Raw genomic sequence first — 15,078 nt, forward strand, 5'->3', positions numbered from 1 at the left:
ATGAAATTGAATGTGCTTGACATTAAAAATTAAAACACAGAAATACTGTGCTTACTTGTCACTATCAAACCTTTGTCATTAGATACCTCACACTGACAGTATCAATGTGGCTTATCAGAAGCACTTAGAGAGACTCGGGGGGGGGGGGGGGGGGGGGGGGGGAACAGGACCGAAAATAATATATTTGGCTTCAGTTTTCCCTCTTTCCTGGACACAAAGCTGATAGGAATACAGACAACCCGAACTACAACAATGTAAACCGCTTTTTGCAAAAAAAGCGAGGACAATAAACAAAGTCAAACGGTAAAGAAAACAAATTCATTCACACACTGAAATATAGCACAGCTTTCTTTTAACCATAGGTTTCCCCTGAAAAGGGGTGCACCGTTCCTGGAGATACTGCAATACCAGGTCGATGCGTGGAGTGGACGGAGCAAGCCCCTATTCCATCTCCCTGCTCCAAAAATCAATTTAATATATGGTCCCCAGATAGGGGACGTATCAGATATTAAACTGATAAGAACAGATACTACACTTGATCTTAGCCAAAAGGCCGAGAAGCGATACTGAGCCACGGAACCGAGCCAGGAGTCTTTCCCATCAATAAAGTTTCAGTTCATGGGTGGCCTTTATCTCTCTCTATAAAATACGTTAGGCTAAATGTCAATACTAAATGTTTCTGTTTATGCGGTTAATATAAAACAAAATAACTTAGTTATATTTAAACAAATTCCTCCTAAATCGTGTATCCAACAATGCAACTCGGCTTGCATATCTAACTTCCGCTTCCTGGATGTCGGGGGATGGACGCATTCCCCCCCGCCTACTGGTATTCTAACAAATCCTACCCCTCTGCCACTATTGGCCAATTCATACTTATAAACTGTCTGCCGATTGGACAGTGAAGAGTCAATTACATCACCATAGGAACCACATAGTGTAACTTGAGATGCAGCGCGAGACAGCAATGGTTATGAACAAGTCTGTTTTGTCCTAATAATATTCTACATTTCAGTTGTACTACTGTCTCCATATTGAATGCATGTGGTATTGTTCTCCTTTTCAAGGAATGAAGAGCCTGCAGGCGAAAACTACTATTTTACCCTACCTGTTTTTAAATAAAGGGCCATTGCCGTGGATTAGCTTGTGCGGGCTGCTTCTTAAGCTTACAAATGTTTTCTCAAATACACAGACAGGTCATAACTGACAGTTTATACAACAAAAAAATATTAATATACTTCGAAAATAGCAATAAAATACACATCTTTTATAAATACTAAAACACAAATACACAAAAAGATATACGCCTGCACATGTACAACAATTAATTCAACTTAGTCTTAAAATTATCTTTTAGTGTTTAGTGGGCTTGGTATTGACAATTCTCCATGTTACTGGCAAGCACTTTAGCCACTTACTGCATTCCCCAGACAGGAAATAAATATATGGTTTTCAGACCAGTCCCCTTCAACACCAGCACACAGAGGTTCCTACAAAAAAAATAAAATAAATTATACAAGTCCATTCCAATTGCTAGCTCTATTGCTAACAATGTTTGGCTGTATCTCATAGGCACCACTATGCGAAATTCAGTGCTAGTGCCAAAGGTGGGGCTTCGGTGGCTTCGAGTGACGTCGATCATAAAATGCTTCGCAGTTTATGACGCAACTATTATGTTATGTAGGTGTAATCACCTACAATCGAACGAATGTCCACAAATCCTGTGGAGACTATTATGTAGACTTCGTAATTCCATAGATTTTCTTTTCCTTATTCTGGTACGGTTAAATTTTAAATCTGGTCAATAAAGAAATCGATTTAAACTAAGAAAACGATCGCGTTTTTCCACAGTTACAGTAACTCGTAATTTCTATGGAAAAAAAAAATGTCGATTCCGAGGGCCTTAAATATACGGAAGTTCAGTCACCTGTTTAGTACGACACACTAAAATTCAGTAGAATACAGCAGGGTTTCAAAGCAGGGTCCTGCCTCATCCCTAAAAGTTAATTGGAACCGCCACTGTATAAATTTTCCCGGTAGGGTACAACCAACCAAAAGCGAATTTAGAAAAATTAATATCCACTATAGAATCTCCCCGCAGATTGATACCGCCGCTCTGTTCTCACATTTCCATTAAGAGTTAAAAGGACCCCTAGCGGTCGAACTTCATCGCTCGATCTCGGCAGCAAATCAAAACAAAGTACCACTTTCTTTCCCCACTGCGGGCATGTGTTTCACTTCTTTCACTCGCTTCCGACCGCTATCCTGCAGATGTTACAACACCGTATATGGTCAATTAACGCTATTAAGCGTAACACATGATTATTAATGTCCCTTACACAGCACATTTGTCCAGCGACGTAGCGAACCTACACAGGCTTTTAGTACAAGGCCTCTTCTATAACCACTGTCCCATGGCAATCTACATTTAACGATCCTAATTAACAATTAAGGCAGTACCAAGCTAAAAGTACTAATTATGGAATTAGAAAAACATTACAAAATTGTCTGTACGTAACACATCATTCCAAAAGAGACTCTCACTGCCATTACTTAAAAAAAACTGCAGGTGTCCATTATTATCTACGCGATTAATTAATGAAACAATATATTTTGCAAAACGCATAGTGATTCTTCTCATACATTAATTGATTTAATTCACCGTACAGGCTGTAATATTTGGATTTTCCCGACGAACAATATCAGGAGACCTTGACGTCTGAACAATGTGTTTTATGTTCAGCTTTGAAAGATTTCAGGCCTGAACTAGGCCAGAAAAGGCTTCCATACTGCCACAATTAAGGCCTGTGCATACGAAGGGAATAGAAATAGGCAAAGACTGTGTTTTTAAAGTCATAATCCTACTTCGCAGAGATATTTATCCGGATAAACAAAAGTTATTGTTAACCCATGCTTGTGGTCCGTTTGGTACCAACATTTATGAAACCATAAATATCGCGTATGACAGCGGGTAAAAGCAGGCCTAGTGTTTTGTACTGCATAAACTATTTCAGGCGTTTATACTAACAAGTTTATCCATTAAAAAGAAGAAACAAAGCGCCATCGTAATCAGAAATCACATGGTTTAACCCGAAGCGTGTGAGTGTATTTGTACTACGAGTTGTACGCGAAGTTCAGTGAAATATCTTTAACAGTCCAAAGAAAAAAGGACTGCAAAGTTGCCAACACACCAAGGTTATCAAGGCGATGAAACTGAGTAATGTCGTCACAAGTCCCTCGTGATTACCGACTGGCGAAGCTCTTACGACGCCGTGTTCAGTGTTCACGCCTAATACTTCTATGTCTTATGTTAATCAATTTAAGTTATTTATTGAATGAAAATGCAATTCAGTAATAACCTTCGGCAATTGACGGCATGTGATGTTATGCGCATTGTCATAACACTATAATTACTTTTCACCTACGGGGAATTATAGTAAAGTCTCGACCTTGGTACAGAGTATACTCCAAACGTGAGTGTTTGTTTACGTCATTTTCAAATAAAATCATAAACCAAACAAATTGAAAAATTATAAATAATAATATTTTGCCATTTTTTATGACAAAAACCCGAGTAACAGAAATTTACCTGTGTACTCAGGCAGGCTACACCCTCAACACAAGCGAATGAGCCTACGGTCGTCTCACACCCTGTCGACATTAACTAACTGAAGCGACCCCTACCGGCTAATACGAGAACTACTAACACCGCACGAAACGGTTAAAAACGCCGCGTACTTAAGTGTGTTGTCAACAATAGTGTGAAAATCTGCGTCAAAGACCGGTCGTGTCTTCTTGCACACAACAGCACAAAACGGTCTGTTCTCTCTAGAAGAAACGAGGCTGGGCACTCCGTTTACATAGGCACGTATTGTACCCATTGTCAGCCACGAATATTCCGGTTTGTTCGGCACATCTTGTTCCCACAATCAAAACAAAACTCTGCAGATGGTTTCATAATTAAAAATATTGAAAGGATTACAAAGTCTGTGTTTAATAATCTGCTGCCCATTGTAACCAGTATGCAGCTTTATTTTTGAAACGTAATAACTGATTACAGTCAAAGATGTTTGAGGGGCGTGAAGTGTGTGAAGCCACAATTCCCACCAAGGGGATTACAGCTTTTAGACCGGGGGTAGGCAACTCTGATCCTGGAGTGCTGGTTTCCTGCAGATTTACTATCCTACCTGGTCTTTGATGAGCCTCACCAGATCTCAGGCAGATAGTAACTCAACAGGTAGGATAGAAAACTTGCTTAATATAGTTTCATGTTAGTGTCGAAAACCAGTCATGTTAACTATCTTCTCTCTTTGTTTTGTGGCGGAATGTTGAACCCATATGCACTGTGTTATTTTTATCTTTAAGGGAAAATCTCAGAAAAACATACTAGTAGCAATGCACTAGTTGCCTCACTTGTATAAAGCTTTGGACAAAAACATCTACCAAATAAATAAATGTGAATGTGATCTCACAAACACTTATAGTCTGAGCTGCAGTATGTATAGGGCTGGGACGTAGCTAGCAACTCTAGGCCCCCTGACACAATATCACCCTTGCATTATATAATTGTATCATTTTATATATTCGAGGGCCACTGTAAAGTCCATAGGCCTCTGAATCGGCCTGGGTGCACCTCTGCATAGTACACACACCTCAATCTATCTGTGGTGTAAGCTGTTAGTGTTCTCCCATCTGTGTCTTATTTACAACAGGACTGAGAGTATGTGAATCAGCGGAAGCTGCAAAACCGGAAGAGAGACAGAAACGTCAACAGTGGCTTGAGGCAGAACGTGAATGTGTCCACGACTGTATTAGTAGCAGCATTCATTCCATGGAGCTTAAAAGGAACCGTGTGTGCGTGAGGCCTCCAGAGTAGGATCCACAGATGACCAGTGAGACACTGAAGCTGTATTCTGTCCCGGGTTTGTGTTTCTCTGTCCCTGCCCCTTACTGTGAAAGTTCAGGGCAACATCAGACAAATAAGCTGAATCTGAGATCAACAGGCACATTTTTCTTTGAAAGCACCCTTCTCCCAATTAAATGCTATATGCATTCTTTCTCTATCCTTAAATACACAAACAACAAGAAAGTATGTGATATGGTGAAGGTGGAACAAATAAGGTTTAGAGGTGAATAATTCAGCACTGGTGGAATCATACAGCCGAGCTATTGCCCATCAAGATAGGTGAGATTAGGGACATCGAGAATGGAAGCATGCAAACATGCAAATGAATGAGTAGGCGAGATTCCTTTTTTACACTGACAGAACTGGGGACATAAGTGCTACAGTAGCATTTAGTTGGTATTACAGCTGCAGTAACAGAAGAAATGGTCATTTTCATGCTCTTCAGAATTCACAACCTCTGTTTTATGCAAAAATGTGCATAGCTCACTTTTCTAAAGTGGGATCGCAATGAAATGATGCGTGAATTTATTTCTGTGAGGATATCACAATACGACATGTGACGTGGCAGGTGTTAGCAGGCCTGCCTGGAGAAGCAGATGGTGGCATTGTCTCTCTCTTTCCCCTCAAGGTGGATCACTGCACTCTGCGCTCCAGAGCCCCCAGTGGCCAAATTCTCACATTCCCTCCCCAGGATATGAACCCTGTATTATCCAGTAATAAACTTGGAGCGGCACTAACAGGATTTAAAACATACTGAGCATAAGCAATATGGAATGTGGACAATAAACAGATTGTCTCCAACAAAAGATAACTGACATGAAGGATATCTTTTTTACGTTTTATACTTATTTTGATTTATTTTCATGGACATGCATTTTTTAACGTTGCGTTTTTATCCATGACCTAATAGTATAACAATAGAGTCGCTTTAGAGTCATTATTACAATATTTCTTTCTTTGAAGTAAGCATCATAGCACGTTTTCAAAATGGGCGGAGTTGCGTTGTTCATGACCGGAGTCACGTAGAACCTCATGCCTCGCGGCTCAGTAGAACTGCATCTGCAATACGCGCACGTCATGCGACCACATGATGGCGCCATACAAAAACAAAAGCATTATGTGTTGCCCACATTGAAAATCAGTGAGACTTGTTTTATTAAAGAAAAAATTACCACAGAAGCAATGCAACTGAATGGTTGCTAACTGGAGCCTTTGGTAGGCGGGCCGCTGAACGATATTAACACCAAACGCTGCTACCGAAAAGTTCTCAGCATCATAGAAAACCAAATCCATTTCTGTTCGACCTCCGGCCATCTGGGAAACGTTATAGGTCTTTTCATGTCCGCACAAACAAACTGGAAAAACATCTTTCTCCGCACAGATTTAAGAGCTTTTATCCAGTCGTTGAGTGTTAACTGACTAGGGGCAGTTTACCGTGCTGGCATCAATTTTGCGTCAGTTTTGCACTAATTAAAATATTATTTCTGTATGTTGCATAATTTATATTTACACTGCATTTTTACATGACTGTATATGTTGCGCAATCCATGTGTATATGTTTACATATACGTTGAGTGTGTGCTTGTTTGTGTGGGTCTACTGTTTATATACTGTTTCGTTGCTCTGTGAACAGTGACAATAAAAATCCTATTGACCTCAGCACAACTAATTACATAACAATTCAAAACTTATATGCACAGCTAAATGTGTTGAAAAATTATAATAAACAGCTTACGCTTACATTTAAGCCACAAGGCTAAATATGGTTAAAGCCCACTCTTTGATGGAGCTGCATTGACCTGCAGGGAGAAGTGGACCCTATGTACCATGATAGAGAAAAGATCAATGGATGTTCTGCTCTGTGCTTTGATGTAGAAGACTGTAAACAGCGAGAGGGGAGGGAGGGAAAGGAGGGGAGATGTGTGAGCCTTGTGATGGGAGGAGCAGCCCAGAATGTGCTTTCCAAAGACAGAAGCTAGTTGAGAGCAACTTGAACCAGTCAAACCCAGTCAGGCTATACTCACTAGCTGTAGGCTTAATGGCATGTCAGCACAAAACAGGCAGTAGCCAGAAATCAGTTTCAAAGGGGTGCAGCAGATTTCGAGAGGAGGTTGAAACATATTTTACTACCTAGCTACGTGCCTGGTTGTGAGCAAGCAAATTTCATGGGAAGCCCAAAGCTGTAATTATATTATGTGGCTACGTGCTTTTTTCAGAGGTCTGGGACCAGACTTACTGTGGCTTAAATTGGGTTTCTGTAGCCCAATTCTCATTGGTCATTAGTGGTCTTATGGGGGTGGGGGGTGGGGATTGCTGTTGGCAGTACAACTTGTTGATCAGGGGGGTGTGGGGTGTTGCTTGTAAAACATGACTCTTGTCGAATGTGGGTGCTGGCCGCAGATCAGTGAGCAGGATGGATTTAATAACTTCCATAAGGTTTTAATAATAAGATGCGATCAGAACGTGTGAACATTAGGGATCGTAAAAAAAAGAAAAGAAAAACGTGGCAAGAAAATACATAATTAATTTTATAATTAACCAACCCCTCTCCAAAACCTCCAGCGTAACACAACCTTGTGGAAAACTGACCAATCAAACATGATTTGTATTATTTATGTCCATTGCACTGTGGATAAAATCAGACAGGATATCTGCAATGTTAATATGTCAGCTGGACGTTACTCCAGCAGAATGGATGGCACTATACTGTTATAGCCAGTGCGTCACTCATTGTTCCATGTGTGCCTTTGGTCTTCATCAATGTTCTTGTCATTTCTGTTTAGTATATCGGCACTCAGTCCAAAACGGTAGCGATGGCTAAATAAAACTTCATGAACCAATTGCTGTATTTTCTGACACCAATAGATGGTACTTTTTATTCAAAAGGGCTAATTTTTGCCCTAAAGCAAACGAAGAATGTCATCTAGTGGGGTCAAAAATACAGGAAATTTGGTCATCACTACCAAACGGTCAATTGATCACATCAACAACAAGGCTAGATGCTGTGTTAGGGTGGCAGCATGATTTGATCGAATATGTGAAATCTGCAGTTTCATCTGTGTGTGAGTCTTTCAGTGTCGAAGAGGTGATTAAATATCTAGTAAAGTATGTGGCGTGCAGATGTTAGTGGGATATCAGTCGAGTAACAGAAAATAAAATACTGTATAAATAAAAATAAACAGTGTGAATGGGTGGGGTTAAAAACCCTTAGCTAGGCACTGAGATGCCAAATGAAGCCAGGTTTTCCATATTAATCATCAGATAAGGATCAACAGTGACAGGAAATGATTTCTGGAAATGACTGGAACAATGGACACAATTGACGGTTAACTCGCACTGCTATACCTACAGCCCACGTACACAGCAGCCAACTTTCATTTCTGCCTGAATAACCTATTTCAGTACTTGTGTTGTAAAACCCTGTGCTTTCAGAAGAATGAATAGAATTACGCAGAAGTACATTTTAATCTTGGAGTCAATGAAAAGATCGACCAATCGTCATTGCACTGACGTCAAGCCGCGACTCCAATCCCCAAACACGGTAGGAGGATCACACGGAAGAGGACGTGTTGGAATGGGGATGGACCTAATAACTAGGGTTCACGGTCAACTTGTAATCCGTCTGCACCGCGTTATTTATAGTCGCAGCACTGGGACGGTGTAAAAAAAAAGTTCCTTATGAAACTATCGCGATGCACCCCTACAGACAAAACATTTTTAAAAATCCCAAAATAAAACGAAAATATTTTATTCACAGGGAGCAAAATAAACCCATGTGCAAATCTAGGCCAAAATGAAAATAAAAGACGGGAACAACACATTATAGGTATCTGTTAGTAAACATGTATGCCTAATTAAGAATCAGAATGTACTGCGGGTGCATGCAAGCGTCCTCCAGGTACGTGTTAATACTGAGGCGTCTATCTTATTCTAGAGGGGAGGCGATTCGGGGGGCGTGTCGTCACATGGCCACGAGCAGGGGATAAGCCATTTAAAGGCTTGACTGCTCCACGAGCCTGGGAGGGATTTTCCATGTTTGCATGTTTCAGCACACAATCTTACGAAACCCTGAACTGACACACAATCGGTATCTTTTGACAGGACTGCATTATTGAGGTCTAGTTATAAAAAGGGCACCACGATAGAGAGAAAATAAATTGTTCAGTTTGGACAACGATCTGTTTGTTGACAGTAGCTGAGGACGAAGTAAGTTGACCAGACAGACGTTCACTACTACAGTACTCGCCTGTTAGAGGTAAGTTAACTTTGGTTTTGTTTTGTTACGATATCCCTCGTTAAATCAATCCGTATATTAAGTTTCAATGACTTGGCCATGAAACCAAATCATTTGTCTGAATAGGTTTCCAAACTGGATGCAAAATCTAACATATTTTAATATCAGATATATGCATGTTGTACGATGATTTCATATTAATCTAAATTACATTAAAATTAACAAGTGCAATCCATTGTGAAATAATGCGATATTTTCCATCTGTTCAATATAGCCTACCAAACACTTTACTAAGCTGGATAGCGCATTGGTGTCATTTTTAAAGAGATACCAAAATGACGGAAACAGCAGCGGGACTTTTGATTTGAGGTCTTCATATATTATATTATGAAATGCCGAATTATATGAGTTTTTAAGTTGAAGTAGCGGTAGAGCGCGCGCGGTCCGGTTAATTGCAGACTCCGACCTGGCCGAAGTGTGTGTGTGTGTGTCTGTCTGTCTGTCTGTCTGTCTGTCTGTCTGTCCTGTCATTGACAAACATCCCTTAATGTCCCCCCATTCTGCTTGGGACGGATTTAGATCATGTCCATCACAAAAACTGAAAGACCGATGGAAAGTTAAGGACACTTGGTCAGAGGTGGAGATTTCAGGTCCAGAGAATACAAATCCGGAACAAGATTTTGATACAACCAGCCAGCTGAGCATTCTCTGACCGTGACTCTTTATACACAACTGGTTGACTGAAACAAAATCTTGGTATGGATTTATGCTCTCTGGACCGGACATCTCAACCTATACTTTTGGTGTATCTATGGAAGAAAACCGGATTCATCTTCATAATGGTAAAATATATGAATACGTTTTTAAAATATATTTAGGCTAATCTGGTCCAGTATAGTGAAATAGTAGCGTTCAGGATTGCACGTATTGTATCGGTTATCGGCGATTTTAGCAAGATCGTGTATTTAAAGGGGCAAATACAAATAATGCCGATTATGAACGTCACTGCCTTGTAATAACAAACATACAGTAAATCACAGCGCTAAGCTGCGACTCTCCCCAAGCGGGCAGCAGGGAGCTCTGGAATGGTATATATTATACGTGCTTTGAGTCACGTCTGCTCATACAGCCATTTGCTGCTCCGTTTGACGTTCTGCTGCTGTCGATTCGGCTCCAGCAACGTTCAGTTCGTCAAAATCTAGGAGTGTCGGTGCCCTAGATAAGTAAATAAAGAACTTAATTTCCAGACCTCATCTTGCTTAATGACTAACCGGCCATTCGCTCTATTTTAAGAGTATTAAAACTGTACCCACATTGAAACCGCAAAGCTCAGAAAGATATTCTATACACAAGACATTAAGATTTTCAGTTGCTGTTTATCAGAAAATACAAGAGCATGTTGAATAAAACTGGTCACTAGTATTTTATAATCATCATTCATTTGGCATATCCTACTGGGTCGCGGGGGGTCCGGAGCCTATCCCTGAAGCAATGGGCACGAGGCAGGGAACAATCCAGGATGGGGGGGCAGCCCATCGCAGTGCTTTGTATTACTTCTTTTGTGTATTGTATGTCTTACTGTTACTTTTACGATTCATTGCTTGTTTATTAAGGCAAGCAAATGAGCGTCACATTGTACTAAGTAAATCTGACAATAAACTTCAAACTTGATCTGAAAGATTAGCAGCGATATTAGGTCTAAATTGGAGCAGAACTTTCATTTGAATGAATGGTAGCCCTGTGACGCTGCTCGTGGCGGACTGTGCTAAAATAAGTGCAGTCTTGGATCCGGTCAGCCGAAAAAATGGACAAGGGATTAAAAAAATAAGAAATGTACTAGAACATAAGCAAATGGAAATAACTTTAAAATGCCTTGAAAATAATGATCAAAAGGGCTCTGGTACATACTACTGTGGCTGAAAGAATATCTAGCACATGGATATTGTTGAGAATAAACATTATATTTCCCAAAAACAAAATTCATACAAAGGACACAATAATCACAGCTGTCTGGGAATGATCATCGTTTCTCATTTCTGCCCTGATTTCTGCCTTGCTCCTGAATGCACAGTCACAGTCCCAATCCTCATGGGAGGTTCTGCCGAAAGGGGCACATATTCATGGCAGGATACACCTCGTCCTATTTAAATCTCACACTTTTGATATGTTTGACAGAAGAAAAATTTAATCATGCCCCCCCCCCTTCCAGCTGCTTCTCCCTGCAACCATGGGTGTGAAGGTGCTGCAGTGCTTTCCCTGGTCCAGAAACTCCAAGGAGAGGAGCAGGAGTAGGCAGAGCACCATCCACGCAGGTAGGGCCACCAGGTTCTGCAACAAAATATAACTCTCTGACTGGAGCACCTTGTTAGCTGGAATCTGTCATGCAAGCACCTGGGATTTGGTTATAAATAGGCAGCATGTGACTATCTTACAAAGCCTGAGGATGCTGGTCTTTATTCCCAACTGCCTTCCTCAGACACCTCCGTGCAAGAGAAGAAACCACAGTCACCTGTTACCCCAGCATGGCACGATGAGGGAGCGCAGAGGAGCTCGTGGGAGGCTCGGCACGTGTGCCTGACTCACAAAGCCCTCATCTGCCTTCGACACCGTCTGGACGGTAACGTCATTGATTCCACCAACTGATGTCCCCCTTGGACGACCGGAAAGGACCCAGGACTGTTACTAATGCAAGTTCACAGCCACTGAAGCTGCTCCTGCATTGGGGTCAAAGGGTGGCTGCTAATACAACTTATACGGCAGGACTCACTAAGTGAGCCTCAATCGGCCATGGGCCTGAGGTGTGAGCTGCTGCAGTGACAGGGACCGCCTGAAGAGGCCGCCACTGAGAGGCTAGGCCAGGTGCATAGAAGTGTCCACATTTACCCCTTCATGCATTCATCTCCTAACTGTTTATCCTGGTTTGGGGTGCAGCAGGGTCTGGAGTCTATATGCCAAATGAGTTTATGCCAGACCGTAATACAAAACCTACATGCAAATACGTACGCGCAGCCACATTCTGTGGGAGACCTTTTAGCCTAACTGCATGTTTTTGGACCGTGGGAGGAAACGCGGACAAACTCCTGAGTTGCCACGGCAATTCGGTTACTAAAATTTGTATGATGTGCGTGTGCGTGTGTGTGTGTGTGCGTATAACTGAGATGTGTGGGCCTCTCCTGTTGGGATGACTCCCTATATCCCGTTGTTACCCCCGTCTGCAGTCTCTGGGCTGTGTTATCTGTGAGATAAAGAGCTACCAAGCTTGCTGTCGTCACTCTGATTTGTCTGCTCTGGTGGGTGGATTTAAATGGTGCTGTTTACCCTAACCCTGCTGGAGACAGCTCTGTGCGGAGACATGCTGTGTCTCTTCCTCAGATGCCACAGATGGAATGGTCTGGAAGTTCAGTGGGTCCCTGCACCTCACTACATGCCCGACCCTTAGGCTGTGTTTCCAAAGTCCGATCCTTGGGGACCCGCAGACATTCCGCGTTTTTGCTCACTCCCGGTTCCCAAATGTGGACTGTCTGGCAGGGAGCAGGGAGGGAGCAAAAACATGGACGGTCTGCGGGTCCCCAAGGACTGGGTTGGGAGACACCGGACTTAGCTGTGGGGCCATGCAGCGGCCATGGAGAATACAGTATGATTGCACAGTGGAGGGTGAGGTCAGTCTTTTTTTTAATGTTTGTAAAGGGCCAAAACCGAACTATGATTCAGGTGGAATGTGGATTCAGAGCCTTCATCTGTTGATTTTTCATGAGCATTTTTCATTTTACCTCTCTACATGCGCTGCACATTTCTTGACACATTAAATTTCTGCTGTAAATAATGTTGCTCTTCACTATATGCACAGTGTCTGGATTTAAAAACAAAGGAGCAAACGTGCCTTTGTGTGCTGTTTGTATTAACACAGGCTTTACACCTGCATGAGAATGAATTTGTTGCTGGGAAACCATCGGGGCCCCTGTAGGTCATGTGAACGATGTTTTTAATTGGTGCTACTACACACTATGAAATATGAGCTATAAATGTAAGACCTGAGCGATGGACAAAGGTCATTTTCACCTCAGGTACACCTGACAGCAGTGTCGTAAACTTTACCGTTATTGGTCTTCTTAATCCGTTTAACCAATCAAAGAACTGAAAGGACTGTGTTCATGGAGGCAAATATTTGAACACGTTATTGAGCAAATGTTCGGCACCGGGCATTAAAAAAATGCATGTAAATATTATAAAGACTGTCAATATACTTCACATAAACCCGAAAATACATAAATGTCCTGCCTGGATTTTTTTTCTTTCTGCTTAGTAAGTGTTTATTGACCAGTCTGACCAGTTGACACACCTGTGTAATTATATACATTCTATAGCAGACGTACATGTGGGTCGACGGGTCGATGGGACGGAGGGGGGGGCCAATCGATAACGTCTCACAAGCACCCAGCTTCTGCTGCTAATAGAAAGTACTCTGCCCTCCAACAAAGACTAAGTATCCACGCAAACTCTGAAGGCTGAGTACTGAATCCTGGTAATCCATGGTTTGTACTAACGCAGCACGGAATATACCAACATAAGGGGTAATTTTAACACAGGGTGGATCACACAAACACAGCATCGACGACATCAACATAGTATGGCTTCACCATCACTGTGTTATCTATACCAGTGCAGTAGGGGTATACAAACACGGGGGTGAATTATAAAAACACAATGGGGCTACAATAACATAGAGTGGGCTATACCAACAAATATATACCTTTCGTCTTCTGATGTTCACACATTATGCAAGAGGGCCATCCCAGACTCCAGTTCACAATGAAGGAGGACTGAATCATTCCTTCACCCTGCTGCATGCGGAGTATAGAAGCAAGGAGGTACAGGACTGTGGGTGAGGTGGGGAAAAGCAGGTCCCAGTCAGGCCCTGGGGGAGCGCTGTCTGTCTTTGTCGATCTGAGCATGGTGATGTATATGGCTTCAGCGGCACCCAACAGCTGTCCGGTTTCTTATATTTTTTGTTCGGCACTGCTCCTGATTCGCATGGTTCCTGACTTCTACTCTCCTGCCTGACACTCCTCCACTTCTTCCTCACGTCTGCGATGAGCCATGTCAGCATATGAAGGCTGTAGTGTGATATTTCAGAAATCGCCACTGCAATCGCAGGCCTAAAAATACCATCAATATCGGCATATTTATGGTGCCCTCCAGAATTCTTGATAAAAACAACCAACAAGGCTATGAACAAAATGTCTTTATTGTTTACTGGCTACATCTTAAACTTGAATTATGAATTGGTCACTAATAATGCTGAATGAAATGGAAGAACATATTTTAAAAGATTTGAGGCCACTCCAAAAAATCTCTCTAGATCCTTGGACCTCTCTGGTCTATTTCGTCTCTTCAGTTTACTGCACACATTCTCAATGGAGTTATGTCAGTGGACTGGCATGACAACTGCAAAAATTCAGCAGACGCTTTTTCTTAGCAAGCCTGCCAGATAGATTGTTGACCTGATGTTTCATTGTAGTTTTGAAGACCTGGCAACCCTAGGAAGCAAACTACTGCTGCAGTTGTCCAACTGAGATTCCTGCACGAGATTTTGCCTCTCGGATTATCTACCTTACCTTCACCAAAGGTGCTGAAACTCTGGAGAGCATCGTACCTTACAATAAAATGCACCACTGAACCTGTGTACCCGTTCTGGAAAAATGGAAATAAAGTCTTGTCTTAACCGATCAGTTCAACCGGAATTAGATATTTGGGTCCTATGGTGCCATTTAGAGCCAGTTTCTACAACAGGCAACTGCACTATATTAGCGATGAGGGCAGAGTCAAGATGCAGCGTGATAACAACCTTCAGCTCACTGCCGTTCACACGAGCAGGATCCCGAATGTTACAGAGCTCCTATATTATTGAGGAAACGACACAAATAAACCCAAACAGAGA

The 15,078-nt window shown here is 42.0% G+C and overlaps 1 long non-coding RNA gene and 1 other non-coding gene across 2 annotated transcripts; one reads left to right on the top strand and one right to left on the bottom strand.

Annotated features, from left to right (window-relative positions):
• Nucleotides 1-374: 374 nt before the first annotated feature.
• Nucleotides 375-565, bottom strand: LOC125713537 (U2 spliceosomal RNA). The gene has a single exon (XR_007383617.1). It is a non-coding gene; the product is annotated as a U2 spliceosomal RNA (small nuclear RNA).
• An 8,329-nt stretch (nt 566-8,894) lies between these two features.
• On the top strand, nt 8,895-12,973 carry LOC125712978 (uncharacterized). Its single transcript, XR_007383431.1, has 4 exons — nt 8,895-9,161; nt 11,350-11,452; nt 11,617-12,593; nt 12,715-12,973. It is a non-coding gene; the product is annotated as an uncharacterized LOC125712978 (long non-coding RNA).
• The last annotated feature ends 2,105 nt before the right edge of the window (nt 12,974-15,078 follow it).

Source organism: Brienomyrus brachyistius, chromosome 18, assembly GCF_023856365.1.
Source record: "Brienomyrus brachyistius isolate T26 chromosome 18, BBRACH_0.4, whole genome shotgun sequence".
In the NCBI taxonomy this organism is placed as follows: Eukaryota; Metazoa; Chordata; class Actinopteri; order Osteoglossiformes; family Mormyridae; genus Brienomyrus; species Brienomyrus brachyistius.